The sequence below is a fragment of the Haliotis rufescens genome, unplaced genomic scaffold (genome assembly GCF_023055435.1).
Source record: "Haliotis rufescens isolate VD_foot unplaced genomic scaffold, xgHalRufe1.0.p SCAF_18, whole genome shotgun sequence".
NCBI lineage: Eukaryota > Metazoa > Mollusca > Gastropoda > Lepetellida > Haliotidae > Haliotis > Haliotis rufescens.
In genome coordinates this window covers 22,002,040-22,014,359 of record NW_025963868.1, presented here as the reverse complement: position 1 = coordinate 22,014,359, position 12,320 = coordinate 22,002,040, and positions in this window count along the sequence as shown.

The window sequence follows — 12,320 nt, the reverse complement described above, 5'->3', positions numbered from 1 at the left end:
AGTAAAACAAATGAAAAATAACAAAAGCCCAGGAGTAGATGGCTTTCCAATAGAATTCTTTAAGTTTTTTTGGAAAGACTTAAAAATATGGGTTTTTAGATACATAAATGAAACTTTTGAAAATAAGGAAATGACATATACAATGAAAAGGGGAGTCATTACGTGTATACCCAAGGTAAACAAAGACAGAAGATTTCTAAAAAACTGGCGTCCAATATCATTGCTGAATGCACTTTATAAAATAATTAGTACATGTATTGCAAATAGAATGAAAATAACTTTAGATCACCTAATTCTTGATAATCAAACTGTCTTTATTCCTGGAAGATGTATTAGCGAAAACACAAACTTTTGTATGACATTATCTTTGAATGTAAAAGACTAAATAGACGAGGAATGTTGCTGCTGATTGATTTTGAGAAAGCGTTTGACACAATATCAAGACAGTTTATTTCCAGGGCATTAGAAAAGTATGGTTTTGGGCCTTATATGATAAAATGGATACACCTACTAACTAATAATGCATCCTCCTGTGTAATACAAAACGGTCATATGTCTTCTTTCTTTATTAATGAAAGAGGTTGCAGACAAGGAGACCCAATATCACCATATCTTTTTCTTTTTGCTGTGGAAATCTTAGGCTGTATGATAAGAGACAATAAAAACATTATAGGAATTGTATTGAATGAGAAAGAGTACAAATTAGGTAAGTATGCAGACGACACACAAATATTCTTAAACGGAGAGGCTGAAAGCCTGTATGCAGCAATAAATATACTTGATTGTTTCTTTAAAATGTCTGGACTTAAAATAAATATTGATAAAACAAAAGCCATATGGATCGGTTTTTTCTTTCACTGATATGATAAATTTAGGAGTCAATGCTGATAATTATTTATGTGTGAAAAACCCTTTTCGCAGAGATGTTTTAAATGTTTGGGGAAATTACGGCAGAAAATTTACAACAAATTCAGAAAGGATCTCCGAAATTCTATCACAGCCCCTATGGCTAAATCACCAATTTAAACATGAAAACTACATAATTAAAAATTGGTTTAAAAAGGGTATAATGACAATTAAGGACTTATTTAATGAGAATGGATTTTTGCCATTTGAAATATTAAAAGTACGTTATGATATACAGGGTACAATATTAGATTATAATAAGGTTAAACTTAGTATACCTAAAGAATGGAGAGACACTGTCAATCATTATATCAAAATACCAATATATGACTTAAATCTTAGTCCACAATTGAGGGATATATTTATACCCGTTCAAGGATCTAGGTACTTTTATGATAGACTAATTACAATAACAAAACCACGCTTAGTAAATGGAAAATGGCAACCTCTTTTTGATAATGATATTCAATGGAAGGAAATTTACTAAAGATACTAAATTGATTGACTTTCAGTTTAAGTTTATCCATAGAATAATTTACACCAAAAAGGAATTATTAAAAATGAAACTAGTTGATAATGATATTTGCTCCTTTTGTGACTTAAATGGCGAAAACCTTTTACATGTATATTGGGAATGTGAATATGTTAAACACTTTTGGAGCAAACTGGAAACCTTTTTAAACCTTGACACAAATACTAGGATCTTACTTACCAAATACTCAGTTATTTTTGGATTCGACAAAAATAAACTTTTACTTAATCATATTATAATATCCAGTAAAAGATATATATATTTATATATATATATATATATATATATATATATATATATATATATATATATATCAAGTATTAAGGGTGAGAAACCAATTTTTGATAATTTTAGGAAAATACTAAACGAGTCAGCGATGATTGAAAAATTCATTGCCACAAAAAACAATGGTCTATTACAATTTGAAGAAAAATGGGGAAAAATCCTACACAAATTAATATAATAATCATGCCCTGTACAATAAGGCTATAGATCAGTTACGCCTCAAATAGCAATACTATCATAATTGTTTTAGTTATATCTGACTATCGATACAACTTTTCATGCTCTTCCTGAGGCATATCATGTGTGTGTGTGTGTGTGTGTGTGTTTCAGTTATGCATGCTATATTTATATCACAAGAAATGTACATCCATGTAACATATTTTCACTACAATTGACTAAACCTTCTGTGTAACCTCTGAACTTGATGTACAACCCTTTGAAAGGAATAAAAAAAATTAAAAAAAAGAATATGTTAGTTGCTCATTCGAAGTAACCCAAGGACGACGATTAGGTATTGATTATGACAATCGACTTTGTGAAATGTGTAAGTATGGCTGTTTTGAAAACATTTCAAATTTCTTACTTATATGTGTGGCATGCGACAGCCATGTGTCAATGACAATGACTGCTTCACCAATGGTTCCTTGTGCTACAAGGGACGGTGCATGTTCACCCCAGGTCTCAGCTACCACAAGGCGGGTCAAGCGTGTGTCAGACGTGGGTAACTAAATATCAGAGAAACAGTCTTGTGGGGCCAAATTAACCCAATAACATCTACAATTGCTACACAGGCAGCCATATCATGTCACTGGTCGTCAGGCAACAGACAAGCTCTCACTTTATTATGAGTGGCGGCTATAACCTGGTGTCATCACTGATTTTCAGTGATCTTTTCATATAAGTTTCATCGCTAATTTGCCCTCTACGTCCACTGGAATCTGTTTGGGCAGATAATTTAAACTGGTTATTCTCTGGCCCTGGCGTTTCATATATACTTGATAAACACAATCGACCGTTATGGAAACGGCATCAGGCACCCCGTTCTTGCGTTTCCAGAGCAAAAATCCAGGGATTATAAGTATAAGACTGAACGAACCGTGCGTGATCTGTTCAAGCAGTGGCTGGTCAAGTGGGACTACTCAGAGATGTTGCTGCACCAAGAGCAGAATGTAACCCAATGACGATGATTAAGTATTGACTATGACAATCGACTTTGTGAAATGTGTAAGTCTGGCTGTTTTCAAAATAAATCCATTTCTTATTTATATGTGTGCGTATTTTCATTTGAGACTAATGTACATTTCCGATATATGTCATAACGGTAAGAGTGTCAATTCGCTGGAAAGGCTATTAAAACTGTCATAATCATTTTGTACTTATGAGTATGGCCAAGTATGTTAAAAGAAAACTGAGTACGATTATCAAAATTGTCACTGTCAATTAATAATTGTGAGAAATGCGCTTGCCTCCTGTAAAAATCACATATCTTTTTCATATATACATGGGCCTATGGCATCCGATACCGAAATATAGAGTGAGTTAGTGAGTGAGTTGGGTTTAACACCGCTTTAAACAGTATTCCAGTTATTATATAAGTATATATATGTATATATTTATATATATTAAAACTGGAATACTTTTGAAAAAATGTGATGCAAAAGTTGTCCCATAGAAAGTTTATCTTGTGTTCCAAAGGAATATGGACAGAAAGGAATTTTACCGAAGACCAGAAATTGAAGGATTAGAAAACATTGAAAAACTGTTTTTGTCATGTAACTGTCAGGATATCAGCAGACCATATCAGGTGTCACATATACACCCTAGGGATTGCAGAGTCTATTGCAAGACAGAAACGTCAGTAACGTGTATATGATTCACGGACATTGACCACAGCTTCAACCCTACGCCTCATACTCATTACAAGTCGTTGAATGCTTCTCTGAGGCAAACGGATCCATTCTTCATGAACTGTGGCTTCAAGTCCAGCGAGATTTTGAACTTGGGGATCACGATGTCTGATTTTCTGGCCAAGAATGTCCCAGAGATGCTCAATCGGATTAAAATCCGGACTACAGGCCGGCCAATGAAGAGTGGCAATAGCTTCTTGACGCAAATAAGCCAAAACTGCCCAAGATCTGTTTGGTCTAGCATTGTCGTCCTTGTAAACAGGTCTTGTCTGAAGAGGAAGATTGTCAAAATGAGGGATTACCACTGGAAGAAGAACGGCATCTTGGTATTGTCGGCCATTCAGGTTTGCACGAATTGTCACCAGCGGAAGTTTGCAGCCGAAGGAAACACAACCCCATATCATGACAGACCCCCCGACACATGCTAAGGTCTTCTGGATGTTCCTTGGTGCAAAACGAGTGTTACGTTGCCTCCAAACACGTATTCGACCATCAACAGTTCGCAGCAGCATAAGACACTTGTCAGACCAATGGATCCTTCTCCAGTTGGCCAAGTTCCATTGACTACGGGCACGACACCATATCAGACGACTCCGCATGTGCCTCTCAGTCAGTTGAGGACGTTTTACTGGTCTTCTGGCGTTATAACAAGCCGCTCTGAGGCGACGCCTTACGGTCATCATCGAGAGTCTCTGATGTGTAATCCACTGCAGTCTTAAGTCTGTTGAAGTTGCAAATGGATTTCGTCTGACTATTCTGAAAAGACGTCTATCGTCTCTGTTAAAGGGTCTTTCTTGGCCTATCAGACCTATGCCTGTCATTGACATCATTGGTTTGACCATGTTTGACAATCAAACGAGTGATAACAGTGTGATGACGACCCATTTGTCTTGCAATGGCCCTGCATGACATGCCAGCATTGTTCATGCCTATCACTTGCCATCTTTCAGCGTTCGTTAACTTTCTCCTCACCATGGCTGATTTTCAACCTCTGTTGGAAGGGGAATCTCACACAGGAGCAAAATGCAACCACGTGGTTGAAACTTGAATTTCACTATTTATAGGGTAGGGGAACTGCATCAACACGTAAAGCACGCTTTCCTTGTGGTATCTGGACAAATTTGCGTTCATGAAACTATGGAAGGCAAATTCAGTCATACATCATCATATTTGAATTCGTATTTCTGATTCCCACACGTGAAATCAAGAGACTATGAATATGGTGGCGCTTAACTTTTGTGCATGTATATCAGGTTAAGTTTATGGATAAAAGTTGTAAACGGGTACAGAAAGAGGACACAATCAGTAAGGGTAAATCCTGAATGAGCTTCCGTCATGCCACACATTGGTACACATGTCATTAAACATGTGGTGACAAGGGCTGACTGGGTACATAGTTGAATGAGATGGAAACGTGAACATAGAACATTATGCAGCCTAGTTTGTATACAAGTATGCATCAAGAATGAACCGTTGTACTAATTGTACATGCTTTGAGCATCTGCTTGGGTAGATATAGTGCTCTACAAATTACTAGTTTTAAATAGTCTGCAATAATCTCGTTGGTTTACTCCACATCCCTGACAGGTATTATAAATTGTAAATGTAAAGATATTTTAGTGACAATATTTCCGATGTAACCTTACATTCTAACTCACTGACTCTCGTCATCATTATTTTATCCAGTCATTAATTTACACCAACATGCTAAATATAAGAGTCTCCAGTGCTCCAGTGTGTGATCTCCAAACAGAAATGAATAGGGAAGAACTCGTTGTTTATCTGGCTGACATAAACAATCTGAGATTAATCATGTTTTCACTGTAAACAGTAACTGATAATGTAATAAAGGGGTTAGGTACTTGTTAAGGGTTACAGTTAAGTTAAAGATATCATAATAGTTTATGATGTGTTTGACTTGTGAAATATTTTCTTCGAACAGATCCGAAAAGTATTTTCTTTAACGACGACATTTAGATAACGTATTTCATATTGCAGAACCTAGTGGCATGCGACAGCCGTGTGTCTGTGACAACGACTGCTTTATCAATGGTTCCGTGTGCTACAAGGGGCGGTGCATGTGCACTCCAGGTCTCAGCTACCACAAGGCAGAGCAAGCATGTGTCAGAAGTGAGTAACTAAATAGCAGGCCAAGCAGGTCTTGTGAGACCAAATTAACCCAATAAAATCACCGCAGACTGTCGTTGTTGCGTCCTCTGGGCCTTGCCTGGATATAGGTTTGTGCAATTTTGTCAGGGTCCTCACGATGAACAAATAACTCCATTAAACTCGTGTCAGCACATCAGGCTTATTGTCAACCATGTGTTTGGTTGGGGAAATATCACCATTTGATATTTTGGTTAGTGTAATTCTTTCCCATTCTTAAAGTGTACGGGAATTTTATAGCATGTATGTCGGCATGTTGGTTTATTTGAAATTTCAGGCCAAAAGGTACCGGTACGAAGCATACAAATCATGTGTGTGATATGTTGGTGCAATTCTTTTCCAGCAATAAGAGACACTTAAAAATCGTCTTTATGTAGTTAAATGATGCATCTATTAAATCATTCATGTGTAATCCGATGTCCTTGTTTCCTCAAGGACTAATTTCCTGATTTGCATGGTGTATACAAAAGAGGAACTATACACCGGACATCGTCATATGCTTATTCATGAACAACGACGACATCTCGAATTATATGTAATACGGCTGATTTCAACATCCTTTTGATTGTTTGGATGCTAAATGTTTCAAGTTGTAGTTTTGGGGGTTTCAAGCACAAACAGAACAAAAACGTGTTCATTCAAACACGAGGTTTATTAACTGCCGGAGCACTTCCGGTTCTTTCATAACATCACGTAAACCGGAACAAACCAAGATATTGTTTCATCCCCCTTTTTTAAAAGAAATTAAAGTCCTTTAATTTTCAGCAAACTGATAGAGACTTTCTCAGAGTGCGTTTCACATTATGAACCCTTTAAATCAAAAGCCTTTTCACCTGAAAAATATACACAAACAATCATATAGAGATGACATTGAGTGTCATTTAGATGACTGATATTAATTAACAACAAAGTCTTTGAGGTAGCCTGGAGCTTGTCTTGATCTCTCTGATCTCCTGATGGCTCGAGGACTTGACTTGTGCTCGCTGATAGGAGTCGGACGTGGAGATTCTAAGGAACGCTGTTTATTCACTGTAGACTTTTGCGGGGTAGACACAACCGATGAAGATGCTCTATGTTCAAGAACATCAGATGACAGTGTTTTTTTTATCACCGATGAGCCTATGTTGAGCTGGTTGAGATTACCTGATTCACACTCAACTTCGTAGCGTTTGAGGACCTTGCCCTGCTCCCACTGATTGCATCCAAGGCGATATGGTTTGATGCGAACTGCATCACCTTCTTTCAAAGGAGATAGATCCTTTGCACGCTGATTGTAGAGGAGCTTTTGTCGATCAGCATTGTTATTCTGGGCAAACTTGTCCAGCTTGAAGTCTTCCTTACTTCTTGGCATAAGGAGGTTGTCAGAGAACGGTAGAATAGATCTGGTTGTTCTATTGAAGAGCTTTTGTGCAGGATTGTTTCCTGTACTTGGAGATGGAGTCTTACGGAATTCTAGAAGACTGAGATATGGGTCTGTTTGACTCTTCTTACACTTTGTCATCATGATTCTAGCTGCTTTGATACCAGCTTCCGCTTTTCCATTTGCATTGGGATGTCGAGGCTAGCTGGTACAGTGCTCAATGTCCCACGTTTTACAGAACTTGGAAAAGTCCTCGGATACAAACTGTGGACCGTTGTCCGAGATGATTTTGCTTGGAGTTCCGTTTCTGGCAAATAGCTGCTTCAGCACTTTGATTACTGCTGCGGAGGTCGTTGTGTTGAGTTTATCAACCTCCAAGAAATTGCTGAAATAGTCAACTGTCAGGAGATATTCGTTTTGTTCCCATGTGAACAAATCCACACCTACAATTTCCCCAGGGGAAATCAGCTGTTATTGGCATCAGAGTCTCTTTCTGTTGACTATTTGTGTAGCTTTGGCATGCTTCACATGTTTCAGTGATCTGCTTTATCTGGTCTGTCATACCAGGCCAGAAGATACACTCACGAGCTGACTCTCAGATGGCTTAAAAGCATTTACAAAGGAGAACAGGTCTACCTGTGAGTGTTGAGACACAGAATTGACATAGGCTCTAGACAGCATGTCTGAGATATACATCTCTTTTCCTGGCCGATACTCCACTTCTATGTCGTTTTGCATGAGTCGGAGCATCATTGACTGTAGTCGTTTTGGAGCTTTGTGTAATGGTTTTCTCATTATTGCCTCATGAGGTTTGTGGTCTGAGAAGAAATGAGTGGTACGCCTGGATGTATACTGGTGGAATTTCTCTAGTGAGAAAACTATGGCTTATCACTCCCTTTTCTCTTTGTGCATAGCCACACTCAGTGTCTGTCAGGGCTCTACTTGCGTATGCCACTGGTTTGCCTTCTTGTAGCAAAGAAGCTCAAAGGCCAGTGCTTGAAGCATCACATTCAATCTGCAGGTTCAATTTTGGGTCATAGTTCCTGAGAATTGGTGGTTTTGTCACCAACGTTTTGTTGATGTCATTGCCTGTTCCTGTTCTTCTCCTCATTCCCACTTTACCTCCTTGTGAGTTAGTCGACGTAGTGGTTCCATCACGTCGGAGAGCATGGGGAGATTTCTTGAGAGATAGTTAACAGTTCCTTGTAACTGCATACTTACTCAACATCAGTTGGAGTTTCCTTTTGCAGAAGTGCTTCATCTTTCTTCTTATCTGGCTTTAGACCTTCTGCTATGACTTCATGGACTAGAAATTCAACATTTTTGAAACAACATTTGTCCTTGTTGAGTTAAATGTTGCGTTTACTACATCTCTCTAGCAACTGTTAAAGATTGCTGTCATGGTCATTCGTCAGACTGTCAATGAATGAGGATATCATCTGCCACATTGATGACACCATTCAGACCTTCTCGATTCTTGTTCAGCAATCTCTGGAATATTTCAGAGCCCACTTTTGTACCGAATGGTAATCTCAACCATCGATGCCTGCCGAAAGGGGTTATCACTGTAGTCAATTAGACTGCTCTTTTCGTCTAGAACACAATGCCAGTATCCACTGGTCAGATCTACTTTACTGAAGACTATCGCTTTAGACAGTTCTGGGAGAGCATCTCCTATTGTCGGTAGAGGATATCTCCTTCTTTGCAGAGCATCGTTTAGAGATTTCGGGTCAAAACAGACGCGTAACTGACCAGACTTCTTGACTTGTACAGATATTTGTGAACACCACTCAGTGGGTTCAGTCACTGGTGCTAGAACACCGACTGCAACCATTCGTTCAAGTTCTTCCTTCAGTTTGGTTTTTAAAGCCAGTGGACCTTTTCTTGCAGGGCACTGTGAGGGAGATGCACCTCCCTTAATCTTAAGGTGAACAATACCGGGTAAAGTCCCTTGAGACGATTTGTCGAACACATGTTCATATTGTGAAATGAGGAGATCAGCGGTTAGTGTGTTGATTTGTCTGAAGCGACTGTAGTTCACTGTGACCAGCTGCATCTCTTCAGCTAGCTGTCTGCCGAGTAATGGTGTGAGATCTTCATTCACCACCTGAAACTCTGCTGTGTGCTGCGATTGGTCTATCGGGTTGGTGAGCGTCAACATACACACCCCCTTTGGCTGAGTTAGTGTTTTGTTAAACATTTGCAGCTCTGTATAACTGTCCTGTAGTTCACAGTTCACTAGTTTGTTGGGAATCACATTTACAGATGATCCACAATCAACTTGGAAAGTTACCATTTCTTCGCTGTTAACTTGTAATTCTATGAACATGTTATCTGGAGACTCTGGTGTATGGTGTATCATTTACGCTGTTTGTAGGATATTTTGACAGTGAGAGTACAAAGCTGTCTTCATGTTGTTCTTGTATACCATGAACCTGTTTGTGTCTAGTATTTGGACAACAGTTTCCAAAGTGATTTGCTTGATGACAAATGTTACATGTTTTTCCCCAGGCTGGGCAAAGTCCCTTCTTCCATTGGTGTTCACATGCACAGAATTTGCATGTTTGTGATTTTGTTGCTTGAGCTTGTGAGAATTTCCTGCTAGAATTGTCACTATGCTTTGATTGTTGTGAGTGACTGTGATTGTTGCGCTTATATTTACTTGTGACGTTTCTGTTTGATTGTCTATGTGTGATTTTGATTTCTTCTCCTGTTTGACCAATTTGAAACTTGCTTTAGTTGTGATGCTATGTTTTCATAGCTTCTACAAATGTCAATACACTTAGCAAGTGTGAGTTTTCTCTCTTGTAAGAGTCTCTTACGAGTGTTGCCATCCCGGATCCCTAAAACTACCCTGTCTCTGATTAACGAATCTCTCAAACATTCACAAAAGTTACGTGTATTGGCTAGCTGTTTAAAATCTGCAACATAGGAGTGTTTTCATCTGGTTGCTGCGTTCGAGTGTTGAGTTTGTATCTCTCAAACGTTTCATTGCATTCTCCGAGAATGTGCAAGTCAATTTTATTAATAATGTTTTTGGCAGAATCTGTGTCAGATGGGTCACAACCATTGTAAATGTGTAGCACTTCCATTCCCATAGTGGAAATTAACAAAGACTTGAAGTAATCTGCATCACAAGCCTGTCCATTCAATCTAGAAATGACACAATAGTGTCCCCACATTTGCTTCCATAACGTCCAGTTTTTGACTGCATTTAGGCGAATCGGGTGCCTTAATGTGGTAAGAGTTTAAGATCTGATTATTTGCTTGGTTAGGGGCAGGTGCAACCCCTGTGACTTCCATTTCATTAGAAGAGTTTTCACCCGAACTTGACATTGCTATATCAATTCAGAGCCGTTTCAGATGTCAATATATCAAAGATATATCAGATCAAAGACATAAATATTCAGAATATATCTGATCTTCCTAGAGAAAGTACATACTTAGATAAATAATCACTAGTTATGACACAGAAAGTCCGATTCTCGATTTCCTATCACGCTGATCGAAAACTGTCATTATCCATCTCGGAATACATATTCCCAGCTCTTTCCAAAGCTGCCACCATGTTTCAAGTTGTAGATTTTTGGGTTTGAAGCACAAACAGAAAACAACGTGTTCATTCAAACATGAGGTTTAATAACTGCCGGGGCACTTCCGGTTCTTACATAACATCACGTTAACCGGAACAAATCGAGATTTTGGTAAACTCATGTTTGCGTCTGTACCGTGTTCCACGCACCTCGATAATATGTTGCATGAAGGCACAGCTCTATATGGTCACACAGTTAACACCGAAGGTTATGGGGGTTATTTAGTTTTTATAATTAGGTCCCAGCAGCCACTGCCTCACGCCATATTGTGTCCATAACAGATCAGTTTTATGGCCCCCTCACATGTGCTCCAAATATTGAAGCAGGGGAGACAAATTTCCTAGAATCATTTCATGGATTATAGTTGGAGTCCCGGTTCTCCTCGATTATGTTTCTAAGTTTGTCAGCACCATACCCGCACCGGAGTGGTAAACGCCTGAGACCTGCATCACTTCAGGCTTTCCTCCCACATTAAGCTGACACGCCGTGATATAACTGTAACACTGTTAAAAGCGGTGTTAAACCGAACTCACTCACTCACTCATCCATATGTATGATGATTAAAGTTTAATGTGTGTGTGTGTAAATATTGTTAGTTTATATAATGATGATAATAAATAAATAACTAGAATAATATTAAAGGCGGCGTTAAACCCAACTCACTCACTCATCTAGTATGACATGCTGAGTTTGCGCTAAACAAGAAAACTGTTTTAGACCTACCCTATGCAAATGTATCAACAAGATACCTAGTTTGACACAAGTTGGAAGAACTATTGACCCAAGCAGTGATAACTGACGGAATGCCCATTGTTTAATTCCTATTATTTGAATGACACTGTTATATACTTGTTACGACTGCTGCACAAAAAACCGTGTTTGTGTTTCAAAGTAGAGACAATTTATGGGTAACAACTTCTTTATTTACTGAAAAGAAGATGTTATCCATAAATAGTCTCTACTTTGTCATCCGTTACTTCTTAGTAATACCTATCAAACACTTCATCCGTGTTTTTATTCAAGTTCGTATTTCCGCTATCCAATGTGTTCAGTAAGGCCGTCTTTTTTTGATAGTCATTTTGGAGACATAAATTCGAAGCTTAATTTATGCGAACAAAGATCATTTTCGCATTTAATTCACACTCGCGTTAATTTCAGTATTTGTGTTAATATATAGGCTGATTCAATCAAATGTATTCTTTAGAGCATTGTGTTTGTTTTCATTGCAGCTTTGTATTGCAGGGCAGATAAATGCTCAGCTTGCTCTGCAATGCACAGAGCACGACTTCACAGTGCCCGGGCGAAAGTAGGATACTGTCGTAACTGCTTTCGGGCGTCCAGTGCGACCCTGCTACAGTTACTAAATGTTTTGCCGTTCCTGGTCCTTGTGGTCAATTACGCCATGACATTGCCACTCGCCTTGTCCGCCGCGGCTCGGCTCCGTCAAGGAGTGATTGGTCTAATGACTCTTACTCCAAGTTGTCTCTATCAGCATTCACACACGCATAATAAAGAAACGCAACACCAGTTTATAATCACATAGTTTTACTTACTCTCAGCCCATCTATCAA